General features: G+C 39.3%; 1 protein-coding gene across 2 annotated transcripts in view; it reads left to right on the forward strand.

Annotated features, from left to right (window-relative positions):
• Gpc5 (glypican 5) overlaps window positions 1-12,523 on the forward strand; it is a 1,110,053-nt gene that overhangs the window by 928,352 nt on the left and 169,178 nt on the right. The window lies entirely within an intron of this gene.

The raw sequence follows: 12,523 nt of genomic DNA on the forward strand, positions 1-12,523 counted from the left end.
CAGTCTAAGGAGTTCTTTGATCTGAGATGCTAATGTCCACACCTGGGTGGACGTCACGATTTGTTTGCAGATTCATCACTGTGATCTGTGAGCATGATCACATCATCTCTATACAATGCCTTGTTTCTCTGGGGACAGTCTGAGCATTTGAGCTACTCAAGCACTGAGTTACTTAAATGTTCATCCTCCAATCCTACTTTACAATATTTACTCCCAAAGCCCAGGGGCAAGTTCTGGTTTGGGTGGTCAGGGACCCTCTTATGATTCGGTGCAATAGAGGAATCTCTGAAAAGCAGATAGATGCAGATGAATCGGAGATCCTTCTTTAACCACATGGAGAACAGTGGGGGCAAACAGCTGGACAGAAAATATACTCGAAGACGTGAGTGAGCAAAGTTTACATTCAGGGTTAAGAATGTCTACACCCTACATCCATAAATTATTCTATTAGTAAAATTGAGGGATTCATAACTCAGTCTACCTTGAGTGTCCTGCCATCTACCTCTCTCTCTGACTTTGAAGCTGTCTTTGCCTCTCAACTGAAGTGAGGTTGATTATAGAATATGACCCTAAGGAAACACACAGGAGTCTTAATCTGAGGCCCAGACTCAATCTACACAGTCAGAGGCACCAATATATCAGTAAACACAAGGACACTTTGATTTCAGATGGGTGCTACAACAGTCCACAAGAAATCAAGAATCTCATGGAAAACAGTTTGGATCCAAAACTAGAGCAAACTTTTGGATCCTGTCCATGTGACATTCCATTGTACCAGGAAGAAAGGAAGTTCTCTAGAAAATAATGAGGATATGTCAGAAGCTGGCATGCTCTCTCTTTTTATCTCTGCATGTTTACCAATATTGCTCTCTTTCTTTTCTCACTGTCATAATTCAAGATCAAATACATAATGTGTATCGTTTCAGACTGAATATTTCCTTTATTCTATTCCTGGATAGATTCCTTGAAGGGTTCAGAACATGATTGCGATAGTCTTGTTTCTGTTCTGGTACCATTTCAAAAAATGGATGCTTGGAACTGTGAACTATAAACATAAGGGAATGATTTTGTTATTTTTGCTTTTCTCCTGCTTTTAGTCCACAGCTCTACTTTCCATTAACTGAAATCTGACTGTTGAATTCAATACAGCTAGCAGTTTCAGAGTGAACTGATTATCATGCTAACAAATGTCTACACGTAGTTCTTAGTTCTCAGTTTTCCAAATTGAAGTGGCTTACTCAGTTTTTGTAGAAAGTCATCCTTACTTGGGCCTCATATTCACTGCAGGCTCTGCTTGGCTGCCTTTCACAGTGCCCAAGGTGGAATTCACCCTTCTCCCTTATAAGGTTGCAGTAGATGAATGTATGGTTAGGTGATGGAGGGAAGCATATCACTCTAGGACGAGCAATGGGCTTGAGTTCTTTTGTTCACTGACTAGAAGGAAGTAAATATTCAAGAATATCAATGAGGAAATGAAGCACATATCTATTGTGCAACATAGGACTACAAACTGAAATTCGATTCTATGACGCACTAGGATTTTGTATTTTTAAGTAGCTTGATAACACACAACTTTATATGCTTATAGTTATAAAATGAGTAGGAAGGTCAAACATTCTGCTTTTCTGAAAGCCAAGGAAAGTATCTTAGGAATTTGTTTTTAATGACTATTAATACAAATGCTTGGTTATTGATTTGGAGAGACTCAGTCGTTAAATGCACAGGCTGCTTTTCCAGAGGTCTGGGACTGGATTTCCAGCTCTCAGCAATCTGTAACACTAGTCCTAGGGGATCCAACAACACTTTAGGTCTCTGGGAACTTATCAACATGGCAAGGAATAAACAATTATGAAGGTATTAAAAACCAATACAGATAAAATAAAAATTAAAAAAAAATCTTTTGAGATAGCAATGTGTCTAAATCAGAAGACTAACAATTCAGTGAGCACGGAGATAGAGATAAATCAGTGACAATCTACAACCCTAACACATGCTCAGGAGTCTATCCCCCACACAGTTCCTGAGAAGATTTAAGGCAGTATTTTCTAGCATTCAATGCTCTCTTCCTGTTGTTTCGGTGTGGTTTTATTTCTATATTGCCAAAGCACCTAGTACATAGCAGGAAATGCATTTGGAAAAGTGATGAGCTCATGATGTCATGTTTATATAGTCAAAGGAATGTTAGAAAAGATATCTAACAGAATTTATCTTGATGTGCAATTCAAGTTACCAAATTGCTAAACACATAAGTGTTACAAACAGATAGATCACTGAACAAATTCTGAGACATTTTTTGATGTTCCATGTGTCCCAGCTAAAGAGGATAACCTATCTATATAATCAGACATGTATACACTGTACGATATTTTATGTGAAAATTGTCAAATCATACCTACATAATGTTCTATTTACCAAAAGAATTGAGAAAAATTTACATTATTTAGCAATAATTTCCCTCAATTAAGTGATTTATTTACATGAAAATAGTATATATATTCATTTTCTACTCATGTTCTGTTGAATATTATCCATCATTTTAATGAAAGTTAATATGGGTTTTGTAATGTATTTGATATAATTAAAACACTTATACACTATAAAATAGAATAATTATTTTTATAACATGGTTAATTGAATCAATAAAAATAATGCCCATTGCAATTTAAAGGCAAGATTAATATAAAAATTTTGTTTGGTTTCAAAGTCACAACAAAACAACAAAGATAGAAACTCCCGGATTCACTAAAGAAAGAATTGGAGGTTGGTAAGAATCCAGTACAGCTTCAGACCAAGAAGGTGAGCTTTCTTGGACTCGAATCTAGCAATTAGAATCAGAAACAGGCCTCCAAAGTACACTTTGGGGAATTTCTCTTTATTTGTTCTTACTGCAGCATAATTTGTTCATTTAAGTGACATTTGCTAAGTGTAAGGGCATATTTTAATAAAATTTAACAAGAATGCTTGCATGGTATTTCCACAATCAGAATAGAAACCATGCCAACTTATCAGAACCTTTCTGGTGACCCTCTGTAGCCCACCACCTTCCATAAGACCTGATTATTTTCTGCATAGGAAATTTGCTAATTTATATTATTAGAAAAGTAGAGTGAGTGATCGTCCACTGACTGTGGTTATTTTCCTTACATTTATCTTACTTTGACTTGCCATAGGTAATTAAATATATCACATACATAATTAATTTGAATTTCTTTAATGATTAATGCTAATGTTCTTATGATTTTCATTGTTTTCTGATAAAGTGTTTTTTCTAATATTTTACACTTTTTTGAAAACATTAATTTCCTTAGATTATGGAAATTTTTCATTTGTTCTGTTTAGAGGTTCCTTGACAGATATACAATTGTAAATGTTTTCTTTCATTCTGCCAGTTGCCTTTTATTAATTGTTAAGAAGAAAGTTCTTAAATTTGAGAAAATGTAATTTTAGGTGCTGGTGAGATGACTCAGTGGGTAAGAGCAGTTTTTACTCTTTTGGGAGACCTGACACACCTCAGCCCCCAATTATCAGCTCACAATCACCCCTAACTCCAGCTCCAGAATATCAGATACTTGTTTCTGATCACTGCTGCCACCAAGAATGCATGACATTCATTCACATATACTCTGAAGAATCACCATACACATAAAATAAAATGAATAAATCTCTGAAGATAAATTTTAATTTTTTTACTGCCTTAGAAGAATGTCCTTCTTGTCTTTCCCTAGCAAAGTTTTCCTAACTATTCTTTTACCAAATTTCTTAAAAATGTTTTTTCTAGAATTTCCAGATTTTGATGTGTTAAAGTCAAGGCTTATGCTTGCTTCCACATCAATGTCCACTTACACCATCTTTGACATAAAGTTTCTTTTGTCATCAATTGTACAAGAATTGTGACAAAGCACTGCTTGATTTCCTGTGTGGAATCATGCTTGTCCCTGTCATTTCTCTGCCTCTCCTCACATCCCTTCCCTGCTATACCAATTATTTCATACACTCTTTAAATCTAATGTGGTGGTATAAGCCCTTTACCTTTTCTTCTTAAAATTTGTTTCCCACATTCTCAGGTCTTTGAATTTCCATGTAAGTTTTTGTTGTTGTTGTTTCGAGACAGGGTTTCTCTGTAGTTATGGAGCCTGTCCTGGAACTAGCTCTTTTTTTTTTTAGGTCTGGACTTTGTGTTTTATTTTTTATTTATTTATTTATTAAAGATTTCTGTCTCTTCCCTGCCACCACCTCCCATTTGCCTCCCCCTCCCCCAATCAAGTCCCCCCCCCAGCCCGAAAAGCAATCAGGGTTCCCTGTCCTGTGGGAAGTCCAAGGAACCCCCACCTCCATCCAGGTCTAGTAAGTTGAGCATCCAAACTGCCTAGGCTCCCACAAAGCCAGTGCGTGCGTGGAACTAGCTCTTATAGACCAGGATGGCCTTGAACTGGAACTCACAGTGATCTGCCTGCCTCTGCCTCCCGAATGCTAGGATTAAAGGCGTGTGTCACCAATGCCTGGCTTTGTGAGATTTACTTTGGAATATCTCAGAGATGTTTCACTCATCTACATTCTTTATGAGATTTGTACTTTTAGCATTCTGATGTTAAAATAAAATGTAGACAGAAGTTTCTGTCCCACCTGGTCCTGCAGTCATTCATTCCCAAAGAAGTACACAGAGGCTTATATTAATCATAAACTATTTGGCCTACTAGTTCAGGCTTATTATTAACTAGCTCTTACAACTTAAATTAACCCATAATTCTTGACTATGTTTAGCCATGTGGCTTGGTACCTTTTCTCAGTAAGGCATTCTTATCTTCCTTCAACTGTGTTTGGCTGGAAACTGCATCTCTGCCTTTTTTCTTCCTAGAATTCTCCTACTCTGGTTGCCGCACCTATACTTTCTGTCTAGCTACTGTTCAATCAGCGATTTATTAAACTAATATGAGTGACAAAGTATAGAAGAGCACTGTACCAAAACAGTAAAGCTCTTTCATTCTATTATTGTATTTTAAACTTTTTAAAATCTTTATTTTTCAAATTGGAAATCCTTTACAACATTAAGCTTACATTTTCCAATGCAACCTGAAACTACCAGATACACCATTTTAAAAATTCTGCACTGATTGTATGTGTTCATGCAATTTTCAAAAGATTATCAAAACATAATTATTTAAAAATTTGCATCTTTAGGACGAAGTGTAGACTGACTCTCATCAGTCTTGCCTACACTGCACTATAATAACTATTCTCATGGAATTATATTGTGTTAGGCATTATAAGTATTCTTGATATAATTTAAACTATCATGTTTATGAAATTACCCTTCCATTTATGAGGCATGCAAGTATCCTTGGAGTCTTGTGTCTGCTGGGAGTCCTGATTTAATATTCTAACCTTGCATTCTGCCATCATGGCTATACTCACTTATCAGTTCAGTGAAATTGTATAAGGAACCATATTACATATAAATACATATGCAAAACGTATTGTATTAATCTTCCTTACTGTGTTCAAAATTGAGAAAATGCAGCATTGTCTTATGCCTAATCTCAGCATGCAGGTATCCACATTTTTGTCACTAAGTATCGTGTAGGCCATTTACAGATGTTCTATATCAATTGAATCTATTAGAATTATTGCCATCAATAGTCTCATGTATTCAAGGTGACTAAGCTCATTCCCACAGATGTTTACCATAGTTGTGGGGTTGTGGTTTGGGTAAATTCTAATTATGTACTGAGATATTAGTAAAACCAAGCAAAACAACTGAGAAGGCAAACATTAAAAAAGGAAGAAGAAACAGAAAAATAGTGAAGGAAGCTGAGATAAAATAATTTTTAGGGACATAAATCTCAAGGTCCAAATCAGGAGTAGAAGGAGAGAGAGCATGAGCAAGGAACTCAGGACCGCAAGGGGTGCACCCACACACTGAGACAATGGGGATGTTCTATTGGGAACTCACCAAGGCCAGCTGGCGTGGGTCTGAAAAAGCCTGGGATAAAACCGGACTCGCTGAACATAGCGGACAATGAGGACTAATGAGAACTCAAGAACAATGGCAATGGGTTTCTGATCCTATTGCACGTACTGGCTTTGTAGGAACCTAGGCAGTTTGGATGCTCAACTTACTAGACCTGGATGGAGATTGGGTTCCTTGGACTTCCCACAGGGCAGGGAACCCTGATTGCTCTTCGGGCTGAGGAGGGAGGGGGACTTGATTGGGGGAGGGGGAGGGAAATGGGAGGTGGTGGCAGGAAAGAGACAGAAATCTTTAATAAATAAATAAATAAATAAAATATATAAACAAAAAAATAATTTTTAGGTAGTGGTTGTTTGTTAAGAACATACCAGAATAATTCTAATTTGCTATAGTTTTAATGGAGCTGTCAGAATCAAAGAAGACATCAAAGGATTACAAATAATTTGAATTTCTATAAATATATTGCACATAAAAGACTTTTAAATATGCATTCTTCTCAGTAAAACAAACATGTCTTCAGAATTCTCTTGTACCAAATGTTGACATCATAAAACTTATGAGACAGTAACTCAAATAGCACCCTGCTTAGGTGTGTTTTGAAACAGAGGGAAAGTGGTTAAAAAGTTTGAAATAATTGTGGAAGAAAAAGCTTTTAGTAAATTAGATGAGTTCATTATTTGTCTGCCTAACATCTTGATGGAGGAAGGTCATTGGCTAATAAAGGAACTGCCTTGGCCCATTTCATTGGTTAGAAGATAGGTAGGAGGAGTAGACAGAACAAAACGCTGGGAGGAAGAGGAAGTGAGCTCAGACTTGACAGCTCTCCTCTCTGGAGCAGACGCCTCAGAGAGAGATGCCATGCTCCCGGCTCCCAGGCAGACACACGCTATGAAGCTCCAACCCAGGATGGACTTAGGCTGGAATCTTCCCGGTAAGTGCACCTAGGGGCGCTACACAGATGATTAGAAATGGGCTAGTCCAGGTGTGAGAGTTAGCCTAGAAGAGGCTAGGTAGAAATGAGCCAAGCAGTGATTAAATGAATACAGTTTGTGTGTTGTTATTTCGGGACAAAAGCTAGCCGAGCAGGCAGCTGGGGTGTTGGGGACGCAGCCCCGCCGCCACCCATATCACTACAACATCTGATGCCTAAATAAGGGCAACATGGCATAACAGAAAGTGAAAGGACAAGTAGCTATGTGAAAGACACTAAATGTAGCCTATGCTGAATTCATCTAGGAGTAAGTTACAAGGATTTTCAGCAAACACTGGTTGTATAGTGGCAGTATTGTGCTAGAAAATAAAACTAAACACTTTCAGTGTTCTGCACCCAGGACTCAGGCTCGCTCACGGTTCTCAAGTCTCCATACTCTGTGTTTATTCTGAGACTAGGTCTGTAAGGAAAGTTTTCTCCACCTGGAAGCCCTGGGTAGTAAATGTTAAAACGCATAACCGTGAAAGGGCATGTAACAATAACAAGTCAATCAGGGAGCGGTTCGGTCAGCATCAGCACTGCTGTTTAGATGTTGTCAAGTTTGTTTTGTTTTCCATTGATAAACCGAGGAAAGGGAAAGTGGACTGGGCAGCCTAGAGGTTTTTCTAAAGCCCCTGATTTTTGGTAGCAATGACATCATTAACTTCAAAACAATAGTGCTCGGTAGGAAACTGAGGCACCAGAGGTGACCAAATCTCCTTCTAGATTTCCAATTAGTGTACTCTGATAAGAGTAATGTTTCCATGAACTACTATACTCTCATTTGTCAGATAGTCTCTTGTCTCCAAAGACTTTAACACTGGTTTGTGCTATCACAGACCCCCCTCTGTTGTTTATTGTGATGTTTGTCCATTCAGATTGGAAACCCTGCGGATATTCTTTATCAGAGTGCAGCTGACAATCTTATGTGTGTCTCACATCATTAGTCATGAGACTAGAACCTGCTGAACGCAAAATTCAGTTATGAGAGCTCTACAGTGTCATGTCACACAAAGGTAACAGTGTGAGAGGAGTATGCTAACTAGATTAATGTGGTGGTAATTCTCAATGTCTATAAACATGTAGATTATACCATATACTTTAAATATATGTTCTCATTTTTCATTTATACCATAATAACCTCAAAATAATAGCAGAGATGTGCTCTCATAATGGATTTTTAATACATAATGATTTGTAATTATGAGCACCTTTATATACACTATACCACCTGAACACACTACTCTTAGAACTGCATGTTGGTTGCCTACTCCTCCCAATCCCCAGTCTCTAGTTACCACCGTTTTACCTCTTGGTTACGTGAGCTTAAATCTTTAGATTTCACATTTAAATGTGATTAGGCATTGTCCTCCAGTGCTTACAATGCTGATCTTTGGGTGTAATCCATATTTGATGTGGGAGTGTCATATATCAATCTGTTGATTTCATTGTTTAAGCAATAAAGAAACTGCTAGGCCCATTTGATAGGCCCACCCTTAGGTGGGTGGAGTAAACAGAAGGGAAGGCTGGGAGGAAGAGGAAGTGAGGTCAGACTCCACAGCTCCGCTCTCCAGAGCAGACGCTTTCAGAGAGACGCCATGCTACCTGCTCCAGGGAAGACGCACACCATGCCCCAGCTCCGACCCAGGATGGACTTAGGCTAGAATCTTCCCGGTAAGCGCACCTAGGGGCGCTACATAGATTATTAGAAATGGGCCAGAGCAGTGTTTAAAAGAATACAGTGTCTGTGTAATTATTTGGAGCATAAGCTAGCCGGGCAGGGCAGGCGGCTGGGGTGTTTGGGGACGCAACCCTGCCACCGCGTCCATATTACTACAAATGACGCCCAGACGTGTGGCTAACTGAGTCCACAAAAAACTTGAGAAGGCTTAAAAATAAGGGAGAGAGACACAGATTTTTGCTGTTTGTTGGTGGCGTGCTGTAGAGAGATTTCCTGATTCAGCAACAGCAGCAGAAAAAAAGCTGCGTTATTTTAAAGTGTGGCTTCCCGGGGCTGTGCCGCCAGTGCAAACTCTGGCTTTATGTTTGTGTTCCCGCTTGGGATCTGAAGGAGAGTGCTCTGAGACCTTGACGATGACTCAGAGCTCCCCGCCTGCTCCTGGGCAGAAGGCAGAATCAGACTTAGGCAGGCGGAAGAGCATGGCGGATTCCTGCCGCCATACAGAGACGTGTTTTCAGACTGCACAGTGCTCTGTGTGTCAGATTTGGACGTAACTTGGATGAAAAGAATTTCTGTGCTGCACGCTCAGTCTCAGAATTAAAGTGCTGAGTGCCGCTCCTACCTGGTAGCCCCAAGAGGCTTCCTGACTCAGCTTTAGCTGCAAAACCCTGCGGCTCATTAAGAGGTCCTGCCACAAAACACTTAAACAGTGTTGATGAAAAGCTGAACACATGCTTTTCGGTTTTCAGCCGTAGCAGGAAAAAAGCTGTGCCGTTTAAAAATGCCGGCTTTCTGGGCTTTCCTGCCATGGCAAACTCTGACTGAGGCAGGAGGGCCGGCTACCGAGAGAGGACTTGAGTGTTGTCTGTTGTAGCTCTCTGGCTGGCAGGGACCTTGAAATGCCAGTTGTGGCTATAAACATGGCTGCAGCCTGTACATCAGCCATGAGGCTGGAAAGCTAAGGAATGGGCTGGATCCAGCCGGCAAAGCCACGCCTTTAGTCCTACTGATATTGCTTGGTAAATTAAAGGCTCTTGTGGTCAGAAAAAGAGAGATATACAGTAAAGAGAGATTCAAAGACAGAGAAAATTTCTGCATGGTTTAAAGTGTGTTAAAAATATATGCAAGCTAAAAGTTGAAGTTCTTAAAAAAAAGGAAGAGAGTTGTTGTGTGTCTTAGTACACACCTTTAATCCCAACACTTGGGAGGCAGAGGGAGATAGACCTCTGTGACTTCAAGGTGTAGTAGTGTACGCCTTTAATCCCAATGCCTGGGAGGCAGAGACAGGCGGATCTCTGAGAGTTCAAAGACAGCCTGGTCTACAGATGTACGCTCAAAAAGCAAAAGTTAACCTAGGAATGTCACATCTTAGATTCTTAAGTGCCTAGTGATTTAAAGGCACAAATCAAAAGTGCTCCTGAATAGTAAAAAATTGCAGATTCACAATAGGACAGATTCAGACCGCTAAACGAGTCACACTGTTGGATGAATGTACGTTGGCTTGGGAGAGAGAAGAAAAAGAATATAGAGAATAAAGTTAATGGTTAAAAAAAAAAAAAGTAAAAGTAAAGTCTTTAAAGAGACAGAATAAAGTAAAGTGATAGAGTAAAACTAAGCCGCGTAAAAATGAAAATTTCACAAAGAGTCTGGATTATGTACATTGTGTTTTCTTTAAAATTTTTGACTGTGAAGGAGCTAAGTACAGAGAGACATTTCATTACATGGGCTGCCAAGCTAAACCAGAATGGATATAAGGGTATTACGATTTCAGAATTTGGGTCTAAGGATATGATGCTTTGGAGAGAGTCTTCTTTTGTTTTCACAGAGGATCAGACCTTGTGGATTGCATTTATCCCGATTTGGTATGATGGACCACGTCCTCCTGAAGGGTTGCTGTGAACATCTTCAGAAAATTGCTTTGCTCAACTGCCAACTGAGATGAAACTAGCACACAGGTTATACCAAGAAAGACCTAATTAACGACGCCCCCGTTCAGCAGGAAGCAGTTTGGAGAGAAAAAACTGCGCCCATGTTCCCAAATATGGTTTATAAATGTTCTTTTACATTTAAAGGGGGATATGATATAGATATGAATAATTTGCATTAGTATAGATTTTGCTTTATTGATAGAGATTTAAGGTCAATTTTGTTATATGTATAAATGTTTCTGATGTAACTTTTACTTGATAACTGTTTTGTTATATGTAATTTTGCTATGTTAAGGTTAAAGCCTTCCTTTTTTTGTTTAAACAGAAAAAGGGGAAGTGATGTGGGAGTGTCATATATCAATCTGTTGATTTCATTGTTTAAGCAATAAAGAAACTGCTAGGCCCATTTGATAGGCCCACCCTTAGGTGGGTGGAGTAAACAGAAGGGAAGGCTGGGAGGAAGAGGAAGTGAGGTCAGACTCCACAGCTCCGCTCTCCAGAGCAGACGCTTTCAGAGAGACGCCATGCTACCTGCTCCAGGGAAGACGCACACCATGCCCCAGCTCCGACCCAGGATGGACTTAGGCTAGAATCTTCCCGGTAAGCGCACCTAGGGGCGCTACATAGATTATTAGAAATGGGCCAGAGCAGTGTTTAAAAGAATACAGTGTCTGTGTAATTATTTGGAGCATAAGCTAGCCGGGCAGGGCAGGCGGCTGGGGTGTTTGGGGACGCAACCCTGCCACCGCGTCCATATTACTACACATATTTTTTATAAAAGCAAGATTTCCAAATTTTTATGAAAAATATTTTATCTTTTGTAATTTATACACTCTGTGTATGTGCATAAGTAATGTATGTTTATGTCTCTTGGTGTGTGTGTGTGTATGTCTGTGTGTGTATATCTGTGTGTGTGTATGTGTGTGTGTGTGTGTGTGTAGTGAGTTTACATGTGTTCCCAGTGTGGGAGTGAATGGATGTGAGATACAAATGTGCATATATATGTATTTGGGCAATTGGAGAGGTGTGGATCCCTATGTGTGATCATGAGGAAGCTATAGGAGGATATTAGACATGTTGATTGCTACCCTTACCCTCAATAACTTGAGGCATGATCTCTCATTTAAGCTTTCAATTTCCTCTAGGATGGCTGGCGAGGCAGCTTCTGGGATCTGTGCTGTATACAAATGCACACATTCTCTGCTGGAATTAGAGGCTCCTACAGCCAATTCTGTACTGTAGTTTTTGGTTTGGATTTTCACCTTCCTTCCTTCCTTCTTTCCTTCTTTCCTTCCTTCCCTCCTTCCTTCCTTCCTTTCTTCTTTCCTTCTTTCTTTTTCTTTAACATGGGTACTCAGGATTCGAACATAGGTCTTTATGCTTGCACAGGGAGTGTCCTTACTCAGTGAGAAGTCTTTACAGCCCCCCACGCTACACTCTTCACTTGTTTGCTCATCACTGTCTATTTAAGGTGCTTACATATCTTGGTTCTGTGAGTGCTGCTGCAATAATGTGCATGTAAGTACAGACATCATGCAAGGTGCTGATTTTCAGTCCTTTGTACGTATATCCAGAACTTGGGTTTCTGGAAAATGTGGTAAATCTCTACTTCATTAATAGTATTTATATTTGCATTCTTTGTAAATTTCCCAAATATTTATAATGAAATAATTCTTCCCAACAAGCCCCTCCTGCCATGATGTAGATATATTAGTGAGTGCTTGGAAAGGGGAGGCCATTTCCTTTAGTGGCGGAAGCCATTGATAAGTTGATCACAGCCCTCTTGGTGTGTTTCTTCACCTATTTAGCTATCTAGCTATTTATCTCTCTAAATACATATTAATAATTTTCTCACATTCTTCTCTGTCTCTCTTTCTATCTCTGTTTTCTCTGCATCTCTCTCTGTTCTCCTTATATATCTATATCTATATATAGATAAATAGAGATAGATAGACAGACAGACAGACATCTTCCTG

This window comes from Microtus pennsylvanicus, chromosome 15, assembly GCF_037038515.1.
Source record: "Microtus pennsylvanicus isolate mMicPen1 chromosome 15, mMicPen1.hap1, whole genome shotgun sequence".
Lineage (NCBI taxonomy): Eukaryota > Metazoa > Chordata > Mammalia > Rodentia > Cricetidae > Microtus > Microtus pennsylvanicus.